The 17803-nt window shown below is 44.4% G+C and overlaps 1 pseudogene; it reads left to right on the plus strand.

The window, feature by feature from the left end:
- Positions 1 to 14210: 14210 nt before the first annotated feature.
- LOC125538173 (non-specific lipid-transfer protein 2 pseudogene) lies at positions 14211 to 15060 on the plus strand (annotated as a pseudogene).
- Positions 15061 to 17803: the final 2743 nt, after the last annotated feature.

The raw sequence follows: 17803 nt of genomic DNA on the forward strand, positions 1-17803 counted from the left end.
TCTGGGCTCATCATCGCTTCCTCATAGTTCGTAAGCTAGTAATGGTCAAGTAACATGACCTCCAGAATAGGATTACCGTACCACTCTGATGCGGATCTCACTCTGGTTTACCTACGAGGTTCGGTAGTAACTTGATCTGAAGTTACATGATCATCATCATTAGCTTCCTCAGTAATTGGTGTAGTAGTCACAGGAACAGATTTCTGTGATGAACTACTTTCCAATAAGGGAGCAGGTACAGTTACCTCATCAAGTTCTACTTTCCTCCCACTCACTTCTTTCGAGAGAAACTCCTTCTCTAGAAAGGATCCATTCTCAGCAATGAATATCTTGCCTTCGGATCTGTGATAGAAGGTGTACCCAACATTTTCTTTTGGGTATCCTATGAAGATTTACTTCTCCGATTTGGGTTCGAGCTTATCATGTTGAAACTTTTTCACATAAGCATCGCAGTCCCAAACTTTAAGAAACGACAGCTTAGGTTTCTCACCAAACCACAGTTCATACGGTGTCATGTCAACGGATTTAGATGGTGCCCTATTTAATGTGAATGTAGCTGTCTCTAATGCATAACCCCAAAACGATAGTGGTAATCGGTAAGAGACATCATAGATCGCACCATATCTAATAAAGCACGGTTACGACGTTCGGACACACCATTACACTGTGGTGTTCCAGGTGGCATGAGTAGTGAAACTATTTCACATTGTTTTAACTGAAGGCCAAACTCGTAACTCAAATATTTTACTTCTGCGATCATATCGTAGAAACTTTTATTTTTGTTACGATGATTCTCCACTTCACTCTGAAATTCTTTGAACTTTTCAAATATTTCAGACTTGTGTTTCATCAAGTAGATATACTCATATCTGCTCAAATCATCTGTGAAGATCAGAAAATAATGATACCTGCCGTGAGCCTCAATATTCATCGGACCACATACATCAGTATGTATGATTTCCAACAAATCTGTTGCTCGCTCCATTATTCCGGAGAACGGAGTCTTAGTCATCTTGCCCATGAGGCATGGTTCGCAAGCATCAACTGATTCATAATCAAGTGATTCCAAAAGCCCATCAACATGGATTTTCTTCATGCGCTATACACCAATATGACCTAAACGGCAGTGCCACAAATAAGTTGCACTATCATTATTAACTTTGCATCTTTTGGTTTCAATATTATGAAAATGTGTATCACCACGATCGAGATCCAACAAACCATTTTCATTGGGTGTATGACCATAGAAGGTTTTATTCATGTAAACAGAACAACAATTATTCTGTAACTTACATGAATAACCGTATTGCAATAAACATGATCCAATCATATTTATGCTCAACGCAAACACCAAATAACATTTATTTAGGTTCAACACTAATCCCGAAAGTATAGGGAGTGTGCGATGATGATCATATCAATCTTGGAACCACTTCCAACACACATCGTCACTTCACCCTTAACTAGTCTATGTTTATTTTGCAACTCCCATTTCGAGTTACTACTCTTAGCAACTGAACCAGTATAAAAAACCGAGGGGTTGCTATAAACACTAGTAAAGTACACATCAATAACATGTATATCAAATATAGCTTTGTTCACTTTGCCATCCTTCTTATCCACCAAACACTTGGGATAGTTCCGCTTCTAGTGACCAGTCCCTTTACAGTAGAAGCACTTAGTCTCAGGCTTAGGTCCAGACTTGGATTTCTTCATTAGAGCAGCAACTTGTTTGCCGTTCTTCTTGAAGTTCCCCTTCTTCCCTTTGCCCTTTCTCTTGAAACTAGTGGTCTTGTCAACCATCAACACTTGATGTTTTTCTTGATTTCTACCTTCGCCGATTTTTTCATCACGAAGAGCTTGGGAATCGTTTCCGTTATCCCTTGCATATTATAGTTCATCACGAAGTTCTACTAACTTGGTGATGGTGACTAGAGAATTCTGTCAATCACTATTTTATCTGGAAGATTAACTCCCACTTGATTCAAGCGATTGTAGTACCCAGACAATCTGAGCACATGCTCACTGCTTGAGCTATTCTCCTCCATCTTTTAGCTATAGAACTTGTTGGAGACTTCATATCTCTCAACTCGGGTATTTACTTGAAATATTAACTTCAACTCCTGGAACATCTCATATGGTCCATGACGTTCAAAACGTCTTTGAAGTCCCGATTCTAAGCTGTTAAGCATGGTGCACTAAACTATCAAGTAGTCATCATATTGAGCTAGCCAAACGTTCATAACGTCTGCATCTTCTCCTGCAATAGGTCAGTCACCTAGCGGTGCATCAAGGACATAATTCTTCTGTGTAGCAATGAGGATAAACCTCAGATCTCGGACCCAGTCCGCATCATTGCTACTATCATCTTTCAACTTAGTTTTCTCTAGGAATACATATAAAACATAGGGAAGCAATAACGCGAGCTATTGATCTACAACATAGATATGCAAATACTATCAGGACTAAGTTCATGATAAGTTAAAGTTCAATTAATCATATTACTTAAGAACTCCCACTTAGAAAGACATCCCTCTAATCTTGTAAGTGATCATGTGATCCAAATCAACTAAACCATAACCGATCATCACGTGAAATGGAGTAGTTTTCAATGGTGAACATCACTATGTTGATCATATCTACTATATGATTCACGTTCGACCTTTCGGTCTCAGTGTTCCGAGGCCATATCTGCATATGTTAGGCTCGTCAAGTTTAACCTGAGTATTCTGCGTGTGCAAAACTGGCTTGCACCCGTTGTAGATGGACGTAGAGCTTATCACACCCGATCATCATGTGGTGTCTGGGCACGACGAACTTTGGCAACGGTGCATGCTCAGGGAGAACACTTTTATCTTGAAATTTAGTGAGAGATCATCTTATAATGCTACCGTCATAACTAAGCAAAGTAAGATGTATAAAAGATAAGCATCTCATGCAATCAAAATATGTGATATGATATGGCCATCATCATCTTGTGCCTTTGATCTCTATGTCCAAAGCATCTTCATGATCTCCATCGTCACCGGCATGACACCATGATCTCCATCATCTTGATCTATATCAATGTGTCGTCACATGGTCGTCTCGCCAACTATTGCTATCGCATAGCGATAAAGTAAAGCAATTATTTGGCGCTTGCATCTTATGCAATAGAGAGACAGCGATAAGGCTTTTGCCAGTTGCCGATAACTTCAACAAAACATGATCATCTCATACAACAACTTATATCTCATCACGTCTTGACCATATCACATCACAACATGCCCTGCAAAAACAAGTTAGACGTCCTCTACTTTGTTGTTACAAGTTTTACGTGGCTGCTACGGGCTTAGCAAGAACCGTTCTTACCTACGCATCAAAACCACAACGATAGTTTTTCAAGTTGGTGTTGTTTTAACCTTCGCAAGGACCGGGCGTAGCCACACTCGGTTCAACTAAAGTTGGAGAAACTAACACCCTGAAAGATCGTGGATGTCGCCTAGAGAGGGGGGGTGAATAGGCGCTTTTAAAATAATTACGGTTTAGGCTTGAGCAAATGCGGAATAAACCTAGCGGTTAATTTGTCAAGCACAAAACCTACAACAACTAGGCTCACCTATGTGCACCAACAACTTATGCTAAGCAAGATAAACTACTAGGTGATAGCAATATATATGATAAGAAACAATATGGCTATCACAAAGTAAAGTGCATAAGTAAAGAGCTCGGATAAGAGATAACCGAGGCACGCGGAGACGACGATGTATCCCGAAGTTCACACCCTTGCGGATGCTAATCTCCGTTTGGAGCGGTGTGGAGGCACAATGCTCCCCAAGAAGCCACTGGGGCCACCGTAATCTCCTCACGCCCTTGCACAATGCAAGATGCCGTGATTCCACTAAGGGACCCTTGAGGGCGGTCACCGAACCCGTACAAATGGCAACCCTTGGGGGCGGCACCGAACCCGTACACTTTGGCAACCCTTGGGGGCGGTCACCGGTACCCGTCAAATTGCTCGGGGCGATCTCCACAACCTAATTGGAGACCCCGACGCTTGCCCGGAGCTTTACACCACAATGATTGAGCTCCGAACAACACCAACCGTCTAGGGCGCCAAGGCACCCAAGAGGAACAAGCTCTAGGGTGCCCAAACACCCAAGAGTAAATAAGCTTCTCAAACTTCACTTCCACGTATCACCATGGAGAACTCAAACCGATGCACCAAATGCAATGGCAAGGGCACACAGAGTGCCCAAGTCCTTCTCTCTCAAATCCCACCGAAGCAACTAATGCTAGGGAGGAAAATGAGAGGAAGAACAAGAAGGAGAACACCAAGAACTCCAAGATCTAGATCCAAGGGGTTCCCCTCACCTAGAGGAGAAAGTGATTGGTGGAAACGTGGATCTAGATCTCTTCTCTCTTTTCCCTCAAAAACTAGCAAGAATCCATGGAGGGATTGAGAGTTAGCAAGCTCGAAGAAGGTCAACAATGGGGGAAGAACGCGAGCTCAAAGGATAAGGTTCATTGGGGAAGAAGACCCCCTTTTATAGGTGGGGAAAAATCCAACCGTTATGCTCACAGCCCGCACAAAGCGGTACTACCGCTAGGGCGGAAGTACCCCTTTGAAAAACAACAGCGAGGAGGCAAAAGGCCAATAGAACCGCCGGAGCGGTACTACCGCTCATCCTCACGGTACTACCGCTCGACCTCACGGTACTACCGCAAATGGTAGCGGTACTACTGCTTGCGAGCGGTACAAAAAAAATACTTCCGTGCCTACTTTCGCTGAGCAAAACACGAGATTTTGGTCCGGAGCGGTACTACCGCTTAGGAGCCGCGGTAGTACTGCTCTGGAGCGGTACTACCGCTCAGGAGCCGCGGTAGTACTGCTCTGGAGCGGTAGCAAAAAATTACATCCGCTCTAGCCACGGTAGTACCGCTGCAGCCTTTACAAAAAACAGCCATAACTTCTGCAAACGGACTCCGAATTCGACGAAACCAAGTTTGTTGGAAAGCTAGCGACAAGGGCTAACACAATCTTGATATAAATACCAGTAAGAAGCAAATGAGAAAAGGCCCAAAAGAAAATGGTGAGAACCCTTCCTCGGAAAAGATCGGAAAAACCTCCAACACCGAAAACATCATAGAAGACGCATGCAAACTCCGTTTTCGATGAACTCAAGCTTGTAATTAAGATGACCATAAGCTCTAAGACTCACAAAGAGAACCAAACAAGAACCAAGAAACATGATGCAAGGATGCAATGGTTTGAGCTCTCGACGAACGATATGATCAAGCTACTCACTTGAGAGCCCCCCTTGATAGTACGGCTATCGATCCTATAACCCGGTCTCCCAACTACCACCATGAGACCGGTAAAATAGAAAACCTATCAAGGGCAAACCTTTGCCTTGCACATGATCCACTTGAGCTAGATGATGACGATCTTGTCCTCCTCAAGATGGACCACCTTTCTTGATTGCGTTGGGTCGATGGAGACTAGATGATTGCTCCCCCATACTCCACTATGGGTGAGCCACTCTTCGGCACATCTTCACAAGTCCATTGACACCACAATGGATGGCAAGAGTCAAGCACTTGATCTCTTCGTGATTCTCCACTTGAACTTGCACACGACAATCTTGATGACGATCACCACTTGATGTCATCCTTCCCATGGGTTGTATGATATCATCCTCTTGACGCAAGCCCATGGACATGTACCTAACCCCACATAGACTCTCACATAGACCATGGGTTAGTACACAAAGTGCAACGGACAATGCTTACCATACCATGGGATCACTTGATCCCTCTCGGTACATCTTCTACTCTTTGTGAGTTGATCAACTTGATTCACTCTTGGCTTAGTCTTGATCAACCTTGAATCTTTCCAACTCTCTTCGTCTGGATGATGTCTTGAAGGTAAACATGAATGATCACACAATCTTCTTCTTCAAGACATGCTTGCAATAAGCTCAACACTCACATGACCAATCTTTGGATAATTCCTTAATAGCACCTTGGTCAACCCATAAACTCCTTGAAACCAACACATGGACTTCAAGAAATGCCTATGGAAAAATCCTTCAAATATAACTCAATGCAACCATTAGTCCATAGAGAATGTCATCAATTACCAAAACCACACATGGGGGCACCGTATGTCCTTTCACACCCGCTAGTCACCTGTGTGCATAGCACGGCGGTAAAACCAGTCTCGCGTAAGCGTACGCGTAATGTCGGTCCGTGCCGCTTCATCCAACAATACCGCCGAACCAAAGTATGACATGCTGGTAAGCAATATGACTTATATCGCCCACAACTCACTTGTGTTCTACTCGTGCATATGACATCTACGCATAAAACCTAGGCTCGGATGCCACTGTTGGGGAACGTAGTAATTTCAAAAAAATTCCTACGCACACGCAAGATCATGGTGATGCATAGCAACGAGAGGGGAGAGTGTTGTCTACGTACCCTCGTAGACCAGAAGCGGAAGCGTTAGCACAACGCGGTTGATGTAGTCGTACGTCTTCAGGGCCCGACCGATCAAGCACCGAAACTACGGCACCTCCGAGTTCTAGCACACGTTCAGCTCGATGACGATCCCCGGACTCCGATCCAGCAAAGTGTCGGGGATGAGTTCCGTCAGCACGACAGCGTGGTGACGATCTTGATGTTTTACCGTCGCAGGGCTTCGCCTAAGCACCGCTACAATATTATCGAGGACTATGGTGGAGGGGGGCACCGCACGCGGCTAAGAGATCAATGATCAACTGTTGTGTCTATGGGGTGCCCCAGGAGGGGCCGGCCAAGGAGGGTGGCGCGCCCTAGGGGGGAGTCCAACTCCCACAGGGAGTAGGACTCCCCTTTTTCCTATTAGGAATAGGAGAGGGAAGGAAGAGGAAGGAGGGAGGAAGGAAAGGGGGGTCGGCCCCCTTCCCAATTTGGATTGGGCTTGGAGGGCCCCTCCCTTGATCCTTTCCCCTCCTTTCCACTAAGGCCTAATAAGGCCCATATACCTCCCGGGGGGTTCCGATAACATCCCGGTGATCCGGTATTGTCCCAATCTCACCCGGAACCTTTCCGGTGTCCAAATATAATCGTCCAATATATCGATCTTTATGTCTCGACCATTTCGAGACTCCTCATCAAGTCCATGATCACATCCAGGACTCCGAACAACCTTCGGTACATCAAAATATATAAACTCATAATGAAACTGTCATCATAACGTTAAGCGTGCGGACCCTACGGGTTCGAGAACAATGTAGACATGACCGAGACACGTCTCTGGTCAATAACCAATAGCGGAACCTGGATGCTCATATTGGCTCCTACATATTCTACGAAGATCTTTATCGGTCAGACCGCATAACAACATACGTTTGTTCCCTTTGTCATCGTTATGTTATTTGCCCGAGATTCGATCGTCGATATCTCAATACCTAGTTCAATCTCGTTACCGGCAAGTCTCTTTACTCGTTCTGTAATACATCATCTTGCAACTAACTTATTAGTTGCATTGCTTGCAAGGCTTAAGTGATGTGCATTACCGAGAGGGCCCAGAGATACCTCTCCGACAATCGGAGTGACAAATCCTAATCTCAAAATACGCCAACCCAACATGTACCTTTGGAGACACCTGTAGAGCACATTTATAATCACCCAGTTACGTTGTGACGTTTGGTAGCACACAAAGTGTTCCTCCGGTAAATGGGAGTTGCATAATCTCATAGTCATAGGAACATGTATAAGTCATGAAGAAAGCAATAGCAACATACTAAACGATTGGGTGCTAAGCTAATGGAATGGGTCATGTCAATCACATCATTATACTAATGATGTGATCCCGTTAATCAAATGACAACTCATGTCTATGGCTAGGAAACATAACCATCTTTGATCAACGAGCTAGTCAAGTAGAGGCATACTAGTGACACTCTGTTTGTCCATGTATTCACACATGTATTATGTTTCCGGTTAATACAATTCTAGCATGAATAATAAACATTTATCATGATATAAGGAAATAAATAATAACTTTATTATTGCCTCTAGGGCATATTTCCTTCACCATGGGCATGCCCACCTGCTTGCAAAAGTTAGGGTCAGTTCAAGCATGTAGAAAATAGACCATGTTCAATGGAGGAAGTTCGAGTAGGCCAAAATGGTCTATTTGAGAGTCTGCTTTGTTCATGGCCTTGTATGACCAATTCAAAGTACCATGCCAAGTTGTTTGAGTTTCCGGCAATTCTTGCATTTTCTAGAGTTTTCTCTGTGAAAAAATGGTCGGACGTGACACAAACTTGCATACGGTGTCGGAATTCATTCAAACTTGGCATGGGTGCCTACCATGGGTATGCTCGCCTACTGGCAAAAGTTAGGTCATTTTATGCCTGTCCAAAAATAGACCATATTCAACGGAGAGTGTTTGGGTAGGCGAGAAGGGTCTGTTTGAGACCACATTGTTTTCGGCATCTGTCACATGACCCAAAATTATTCCGTGAGCTTATATGGTCAATTCAAGGCACCATGCCAAGTTGTTTGAGCTTCCGACAGATTTTGCATTTTCTGTTGTTTTCTTAGTGAAAAAGGCCGATAAATTGCGCATGAAATTTTGACAAGTTTGAACACCTTTTCCAAAATTGGTAACAAATTTCCAACAATTGATGAAAATTTTGAACAAAAATTGGAAACAATGTACTATTTTAAGAAATTATCAACTTTTCGCACAAATATTTCTTAAATCCATGAACAATATATTCGAAAACGTGATTTCTTTTGAAATTCCAGAATATCTTTAAAATTCTAAAAATATTTGAAAACAATAACATTTAGGGTATTCCAAAAAATCAGTTTTTAGAACAAGTTTAAAAAATAACAATAAAGTTTGAAAAGTAAAAATGAATTATCAAGAAAAGAGAATAAAAATAAAAATAGAGAAAAACTATTTAGGCGTTGGCCTAACTAGGTGACGGTGTCAATCGGGGGAAAACCCTATGACGCTTATTATTTCCCACATATGCAATCGTTACGAGTGAACATGGGTCAGCCCATTTTAATCTGTTTGTTGCCTCTGCAGATGCCGGTTTTGGGAACCTCTAGATAGTTCCAGGCCGGTTTTTACCAGTTTGGGAGCGTTTAAGAAGGTCCATGAATTGTTCTTTTTTCATTTTCAAAATCGCAAAGCTCAAAAAAGTTCAACATATTTATTTTTTTATTCGTATTTTTGAAGAAAGTTCAAAAATATCAAAAAATGGTGGCGTTTCAAAAACCTTCAGAGTGTCAAAATTGTTTGTGTTTTCAAAAGAAATTTGGAATTATAAAATCACATAGTTCTTAAAACACCGCGCAGTTAGTTAGCCAAGAAAGTTAGCTCATCATAGTGGTTCGGCTCGTTTGTCTGTTTGCTGGAGGTCCATGGTCAAATCCTGCCGTAGGCAAATTTTTTGTAGTAGTATTTTTCACTCTTTCACTACAAAACCACTTTAGAGATAGATCGTTGATGGGCCGGCCCAATTTACTGCGTTGTGTACGGTCGGGGTGATGTATTTTATAAAAGGGCTATTCTATCTTTTTTATAAAGGGATATCGGCAGATTTGGTCCGTCACTGTGTTTAGGGGGTTGTACCGAAGAGACTTAAAATATCGCGTAAAAAAGCTACAAATACAACGAACCGGCCGCAATATGTCTCGAAGCTATTCTTTTTTGGAAATCTCTTTTCAGTGGGCATGTGCATGGTTTATACGACTTGTTATTTTGATTTTTTGAGCGAGTGCGGCTTGTTATTATGAACGACCGATCCATGGACAATGCCGAGAAATTGAAAAACTAGTAGAATGCCCGTACGTTGCTACGGACTATAATACATATAAATAAATAAAACAAATTAAGGTCGTCTCCAAGGTCGAAGCTCATTTCTCTCTCAAATGTCCGGGCGTGTTCGGGCATTAAACGGGCGCCATGCAGGCTCTCAATAACCAACTGGATAGTCCGGGTTCCCCCAAATCCAGCCCATATGGGGATAAATGTGATTGCGCGGACTATATGTCATGTTATCTTGAACACGTAGTCCCAACACAAAAACCCCATCCCATGACGCACTTTTCCTTTTTCCTGCCGGACCCTCCCCTTCTCACTCATTTCCTGATGCAGTGGGGCATTTCTCGTTGGAGCCCTCTCCTCTAAAACCTGATGTGACCCAGCTCATCTTCACCATGGCGCCTTCTCTCCTTCAAACCGTACTTACCCGCGGAACGCCAATGATGAGTCCCCCGCCAACCGCCTTGCTTTCCACCATGATCACCTCTCCATGTGTTTGTGTCTATTCACCACCGCCATCAAGGGGGGGGGGTGCTGCTCATGACGCCCCCAAGCTAAGAAGAAGGATCTGATATCTCTTGAATCATTGTCACATTGTACCATAACGTACAATGTCATGCATTGCGACGAAAAAAAATGGTGTCTGTTGTTGGGCATGCAATTGATACATACCCTGCCCGTTATTAACTCTTGAAGCAACCAAACCAATGCATTTACCCTTCTATCCTAACCAATCAATTGTACGTGTTGATGAAAAAATATGAACCGCCCGCTCATGCAGTTTGCTACATATGGCATCTCTAATGAAATGCAATTTGCCACATTTTCTAAAGTAGGGATATTATTCCACTTAGACAGTCGTAATTGATTCGACCAATCCCAATCCACATTCGGCTCACTCTCAACCCTCACTCTTATCACAAAGTACATTAACTCATGTTCTAAGTGAGCCAATGACCGACAACATTGTGGCATGCTTGCAACATGGGACAAGGGCGGCAATCATCCTCTTGTCTTAGTGCTACTACCTCCTGGTTCTATATTGAACTTACCCTTCATCCGGGCTCTACCATGATGGCACGACACTCATGTGTGGCCAGGGAAAAAGAAAACTATGAATAGAAATGTTCTTCCAAAGCATGAAAAATGTCAATGTTTCTCTCCTCTTCCCTCCCTCGCGCGCACATGCCTGATTTGTGATACAAATTTATGTACCCGTGAGAAGAGCAAGAAAAAATCCCCTCACTTTCTATCTCCTACACCAAAAACTGCCTTGATGTCACAAAATTTACCAATTCTACGCTCCAATAAATCCAATGAAAGAGAGGGCATATTATGTTGGAACCTTGAGTTTCCCTTCAACACAAGTTGGACCCGTCAGCTAAATACAACATTCAAAATGTTCGGAGTTATCAGGGAAAACCAGCTAAAACGTAATAAACAAAAATCTATACAAAGAGAAAATCTAAAGCGCACACCCAATGAACGAATCAAGCTCACATGACAACTTAATATAAGCTTATTGTAGCTATTCTAATATCTGAGAAGTGCAAACTGTAAACGCCATTGTCTACTGTACGAATTCTTAAGAATAAGAGTGATGTTACTATGCAAGATACAAACTTGACAGCGACAATGTACTATGGATGCAGGATGTTGTTTATGATTGATTGGTTAGGCTAACTTGTTAGAGGCCAAAAACAAAATAAAAAACTTGTTGGCTGGTTGTGATCCTCTATCGAACGGAACTATAAATGAAGCCGCCAACGCATCATCAAGAATTAAAGCCATGGCTCTTCTAGAAAAAAAATAGTGATGTATTGAAATATGTATTTGACGGATTGAAGGGAATCATAACTGGTCAACTCATTGTATCCTTCAATACCTAAGATGAAAAAGAAACACCCCAATATAATTACATATTCTCTGACCACCCTCTATACAAGTTCACAATGAGGAAAAATGATACATTCAATTCTGGACAATAGATTAAAAACTTGTTTGCTCTATGTATCAAGAAAAACCGCGGCTAGAGTTCAACAAGTAAAACATTGCTCAAGAACGGATGTGTGATTTATAATATTCTGAAGACTACGTGAAACAGAACCTTGCTGGAGCGACACTGTTCCACATACAAATGGAAATACCCACCTTGGATAATCTTTCTGTGAAACCATCCCATATCTTCTTATTAAATTCATATGTGCTGTCACCGAATTGGAATCCATGAACTCTCTCTAGTGTTGTAAGCCCACAAAAGAAGCATATATTTGAGTTTCAGAGAAAAAAAATAATTTTGTACCCATAACGACATAAGTTGCAAGGACTATATTGAGCATAGAAGCTTCCAAAAAAATTAATTAAAAAAGGGTATCCTCTAAATCTAGCGTAGATGCATAACAACTGAAAGTAACAAACATACATGCGCCATAATTTTACTAATAACTACTTGCCTAGACATAATGGGAGTCGTTGACAAAGGAGGTGGATCCACATCCTGCTATGTATGAGAGGAACATCAGCTATGAAATTTATCTTCGAGATACTTCCATCTTATACAAGCTAAAATTAACTTGTCAACACATCTTTGACTTGAATTAGCATGGCTCTTACAATACAGAGTGTTCACTATTTTTCTGAAACCTACCTTTCTGAATCAGAATCAACAATACAGAGTGATCACTATTGAGTACTGAACTACACATAGTTTGCAATTGACGAAAAGCTTCATCAAGTATATCTGTGTATGTAGAAGAGGCCAAGGAGAGTACTCTGGCGAGAGCGTACGTCATGGAGCGAGGCTCCAGTCCAACACTCCCAGCCCTCCCATGAGGATGCCCACCATACGTTGCAGTCCTGTAGCTTGTTAATTAAGTACAAAAACGAGAATCAATACCTAAGAGAAAAGTTGTTTTAGAGCTCGCATGCTCCTCAACTAAGTAGATGACTGGAATAATACCAATGGCACACAATCTGGGTGAAGCACAAGCCTTGCGCGTCCTCCACCATGCTCCTCCTCCTCCTCTAAGTCCAGAGCACCGGCCGGCCCCGTTTTCGTTCTGCCTAGGTATAGTCTGCCGAGGTGGCAGGCTGGCAGCAGCTTCGCGACAGCCTCCTCCGAGCTCCAGTGAACTGGCAACGTTGGTGCCAGCGCGCGGCGCAGTGGAGCTTGCCCCCGGCAGAGCTGATCTCCGAGTCCCACATGGCACCTTGGCAAATTACGATCTCGTGTCGCGTCGAAGAGGACGACCATGGTAGTGCGCGGCCGGGTAGGGCATGGCGGGGACGAGACGTCCGCCCAGGATGCGGTTTTGTCGGCTGGCGAGTAGCTGGTCGGAGGTGGCCGGCATCGACGAGAATGGCACGGTGTCGTCACGATCGGACCCGGCCGTCGAATGGAAGGAACGCGCTGGCAAGGCGATCCGGCGCGTCCACGATGGCTGCACGAGGCAGCGCTACGCGCCCGTGGCCGGCAGTAGGTGCACCAACAAGTTCTGCTCTGCTCGCCCTACCATGTGCACGTTCAAAACTCACCCGACCATGCGCACATTCTCCGCCGCCGCCGCGTCTGCCTCGTCCAAAACAGCTTGGGGGAGAGACGAGGAGGATTTGAGGAGGCTGCGGAGGAAGGAAGCAAGATTTACGGGATAGGCGGACGAAGGGGTGGGGTTTCATTCGATCGATGGGAGGCGGGGATCCAAAGCGTGGGGTTTTTAGGAAGGTGATTCCATATGAAACTTGTGATTGTCAAGCATGGCACGCGTGATTAGTGATTTGTTATGAAGAAATATATATTATTTTATTATGGAAGATTATCGAGAAAATGTCGTGTCTGTATTTTAGGAAGGTGATCCCACATATATGGTGTAATTTCTGAATTCTGAATTACTTATTGTTTACATAATTGAATTGAATCAACACCTACCAAAGGAACCATGAAACAAGATCTCTCCTTAATGGGGTTTGGTTTTTTAATGGGAAGAAGAAAAACCAATGAGAGAAGGTGGGACGAAGTAAAACTGGACGAAAAAAAGCCAGACGAAAAAAAACCAGACGAAAATGATGGGACTATTCAACCAACTCATCCATTAGAAATAGAGATAATGACCCATATCACGCCAGCCATGCTGCCTCTATGACCCTCCATGACTCACCAAAGTTTTCCTGGTTAATCGCCGCCCCAAATGATCACCGGGAGCACCGACGCGCATGCGCCGACTACGTGTAACTCATCCCTGCACATAGCCGAGACTTTCTCTTACTATCACCCACTGAGATCTTGAAAAAAGAAAAGGCTTGTCCCCCGTTCACACGTCCGAATCGCAACACGTCGCCCTTTCGTACCGTTGGATGCGCCGGCCGGCACCCGCCGTCTCGATCATCGATCGCTACCGGAAGGAACCGTGTGTCCGCGGCGCCGCGCATGGCGTAGAGCACGCATGCTTGACGCTCCCGCATCGCACACCGTGTCGCGCGCTTCACCTACTACGTGCTGCACGGGGCCTATATATACACCTTCGATCGCTCTCCATTTTCCGCAGCACACTCGCACGAACACTTTGCATATCCTAGGAGCTCAGTCTGTCATCTACTAGCTGCTTCCTCTTTGCTTCTGAAGAACCCAAGCAGGTATGGCTGCCAAGGCGACCCTCGTCTGCTTCATGGTCATGGCCCTCGCGGCAGCGCTGCTGGCGGCGCCGGGCGCGGTGGAGGCGGCGACGTGCAGCCCGACGCAGCTGACCCCGTGCGCGCCGGCCATCATCGGGAACGCGGCGCCGAGCGCGGCGTGCTGCGGGAAGCTCAAGGCGCACCCGGCGAGCTGCCTGTGCAAGTACAAGAAGGACCCCAACCTGCAGCGCTACGTCAACTCCCCCAACGGCAAGAAGGTCTTCGCCGCGTGCAAGCTGCGCCTGCCAAGCTGCTGAGCGATCGACCCGTGAGCTCCATGCATCCATCTCCATCTCGTTTTGCACGTACGCTACGTGCGGTGTGGGAGTGTGGCATGGCATGGCTTTGTGATGTCACTTGAGGGCGTGAGGTAATAATAAATCGTACGAGAGTGTTATATTACGTATAAAGAGAGAGTGGAAATAAATCACGCTGATCGATCGATCGGTCATGTACTCTCTGTGGTATGGACCGAGTTGCCTCGACTTGTGTTATGTCAGTGTGAGTGTGACGATCATGTACTCTGTGTGGCACCATATGGTTGTACCAGCTATAAATATCCTGTTCTAATGTCTTGCATACTTTAGCCAAGCTGGGTGGCAGCCGATCCATTCGTCGTCGTTTTCGTCAAAATGAAAAATGAATCTGGAGAAAATGAGTGACGAACAAATCGAGCTGTCAGATAATATAATGCTCCCGTGTCGCTCGTGTGGGCAACACGGGCCAGAACAGAAGAAACCCAGGGGGAAGAGAACCCTAGCAGCCACCACCACGTTCAGAACAGAAGAAGGGATCCAAAGAACCATCGGAGATCTTCTTAGTTTTGATCATTTCATCTTCATCATCATCGCCCCCTTCACCTTTGTAAGAGGAATTTCAAGTTGCGAGAACAATTGTACTCTATTCAATCTCATCTGGATATCAAAACTATTTGAATTGTCCATTTCATTTTCTTGTGGATCTTCACGGTATTGTCTATATGGATTTCAAGGGTTCTATCTCTGGAGTGATTGATTTCTCTCTTATGATGCGTGAGTAATCCCCCATAGACGTGGGAGATGTAGGTGAGTGGTAAGATTCATCTATGCCTATTCTATATGTCGTCATTTGTATTTGCAGTAGTATGATCTGTTTAGTATGTTGTTATACTGTGGTGAACCCTATATGTGTGTTCAATTTAAGGGCCCAGGTAACACATATTGTTTGGGAAATCTGTGATCTCCGACGTGACAAGTGGAGATATCTATGAGGACCGAAGACAATATGAGATGACGGTGATCCGTTACACCTAATGCTTGGTTCCGATCCAAGGACCTTAATTATGGAAACGACCACTCTGTGGCAACGGTGAAGCAGGACCATAGAATGAAATATAATCCCGCGTAGAGGAGTTTCATAACCTTAGGGTGATCCGCCTACAGAACACACATATCAAATACTATGAGTATAATGCAAGGTAACTGGTATACCATCGCACTGGCACACTTGATATATTCTTACCATGAACTGAATTCTCTCTGCGCCTAATCTCTTCATTGCAGAAAACACCGCTCTCAATTTCGTTTACGTCATTTACTTATAAGAGTTTTTACCTTCGCTACTGTAAACCTCTTACCCTTGTTACTCTGGTTTATTCGTCTACTAGGACAGTAACACTTTATTGAAAAACTAGGACAGTAACAATATTTACAGAAGCTCAAGCAGTTACTTCACACAAGAACTATGACACCTTGTGTATGACAGAAGCGCCACTATAAATACTTTCATCTGCTCTTCGTTGGGACGATAACTAATTGAGATACTTCCACGAAAGTGCCACATAACCCCGTTTGGATTGCAGGCACCAATAAGCGCCATATTTCATCGGGCCCTCACATGAAGCTAGAGCAGGATAATGCATGGTACCGAGGCGAGACATTGCGGGCATGGCAAGGCATGCCAATGCTCTTGGAGGATGCCATGGATTGCGGCAACCGCACGCACGGTGACCATTCTCCAAGCAACGGGAGCATCGAAGCAAATCTCTTAGTAAGTCTCATGGTGCCCAGGAGTGAGGCATCTGCATCATGTACCGTGTAGCCAAGCAGGGGATGGGACCAGGGAGCCATCGTCGGGGCTAGCCACGTCGAGAGGCATGGACCCCACTGGGGCAACACCTCTTGCCACCCCCACTCGCCGCCGCCAAACACCCCATGCCCGGCTGAGTGAAGGCCCGGGCCGAGTCCTTGGCAAAAATCGGCATCATAGGGGCCAACACCACTTCATCATCATCGTTGATGCCGTCGGCAGCGAGCGAGGCCCATAAGCCAATGACTCATCCTGCCCCTAGCCCAGACCCACCGTGAGCGCAAGCCAAAGGGTAGCCATCGACGAAGGGGAAGCGGCGCCATCCTGATCTGGGCATGGGGAGGCGGGGTGACGACCACGGGGGCCAAATCGCGGGCGGACGATGCTCGCGGCTTGAGGACCCAGCCTGAGGAGGCTTCGACAAGAAGAACAACTATGACATTAAGGGATGACAAAGTCGGAGAGGAGTCCATGACAACAGCTAGGGAGACCAGGAGATGTCGGGGCGGGGAAGATCTGAAGGAAATATGCCCTAGAGGCAATAATAAAATTGTTATTTATATTTCCTTATATCATGATAAATGTTTATTATTCATGCTACAATTGTATTAACCGGAAACTTAGTACATGTGTGAATACATAAACAAAACTGAGTGTCCCTAGTATGCCTCTACTTGACTAGCTCGTTAATCAAAGATGGTTAAGTTTCCTGACCATAGACATGTGTTGTCATTTGATGAATGGGATCACATCATTAGAGAATGATGTGATGGACAAGACCCATTGGTTAGCTTAGCATTATGATCGTTTAGTTTTATTGCTATTGCTTTCTTCATGACTTATACATATTCCTCTGACTATGAGATTATGTAACTCCCGAATACTGGAAGAACACCTTGTGTGCTATCAAACGTCACAACATAACTGGGTGATTATAAAGATGCTCTACACGTGTCTCTGAAGGTGTTTGTTGAGTTGGCATAGATCAAGATTAGGATTTGTCACTCCGTGTAACGGAGAGGTATCTCTGGGCCCTCTCAGTAATGCACATCACTATAAGCCTTGCAAGCAATGTGACTAATGAGTTAGTTGCGGAATGATGCATTACGGAACGAGTAAAGAGACTTGCCAGTAACAAGATTGAACTAGGTATGATGATACCGACGATCGAATCTCGGGCAAGTAACATACCGATGACAAAGGGAATGACGTATGTTGTTATGCGGTTTGACCGATGAAGATCTTCGTAGAATATGT

This window comes from Triticum urartu, chromosome 1A (assembly GCF_056163025.1).
Source record: "Triticum urartu cultivar PI428250 chromosome 1A, HENAU_Tu73, whole genome shotgun sequence".
NCBI lineage: Eukaryota > Viridiplantae > Streptophyta > Magnoliopsida > Poales > Poaceae > Triticum > Triticum urartu.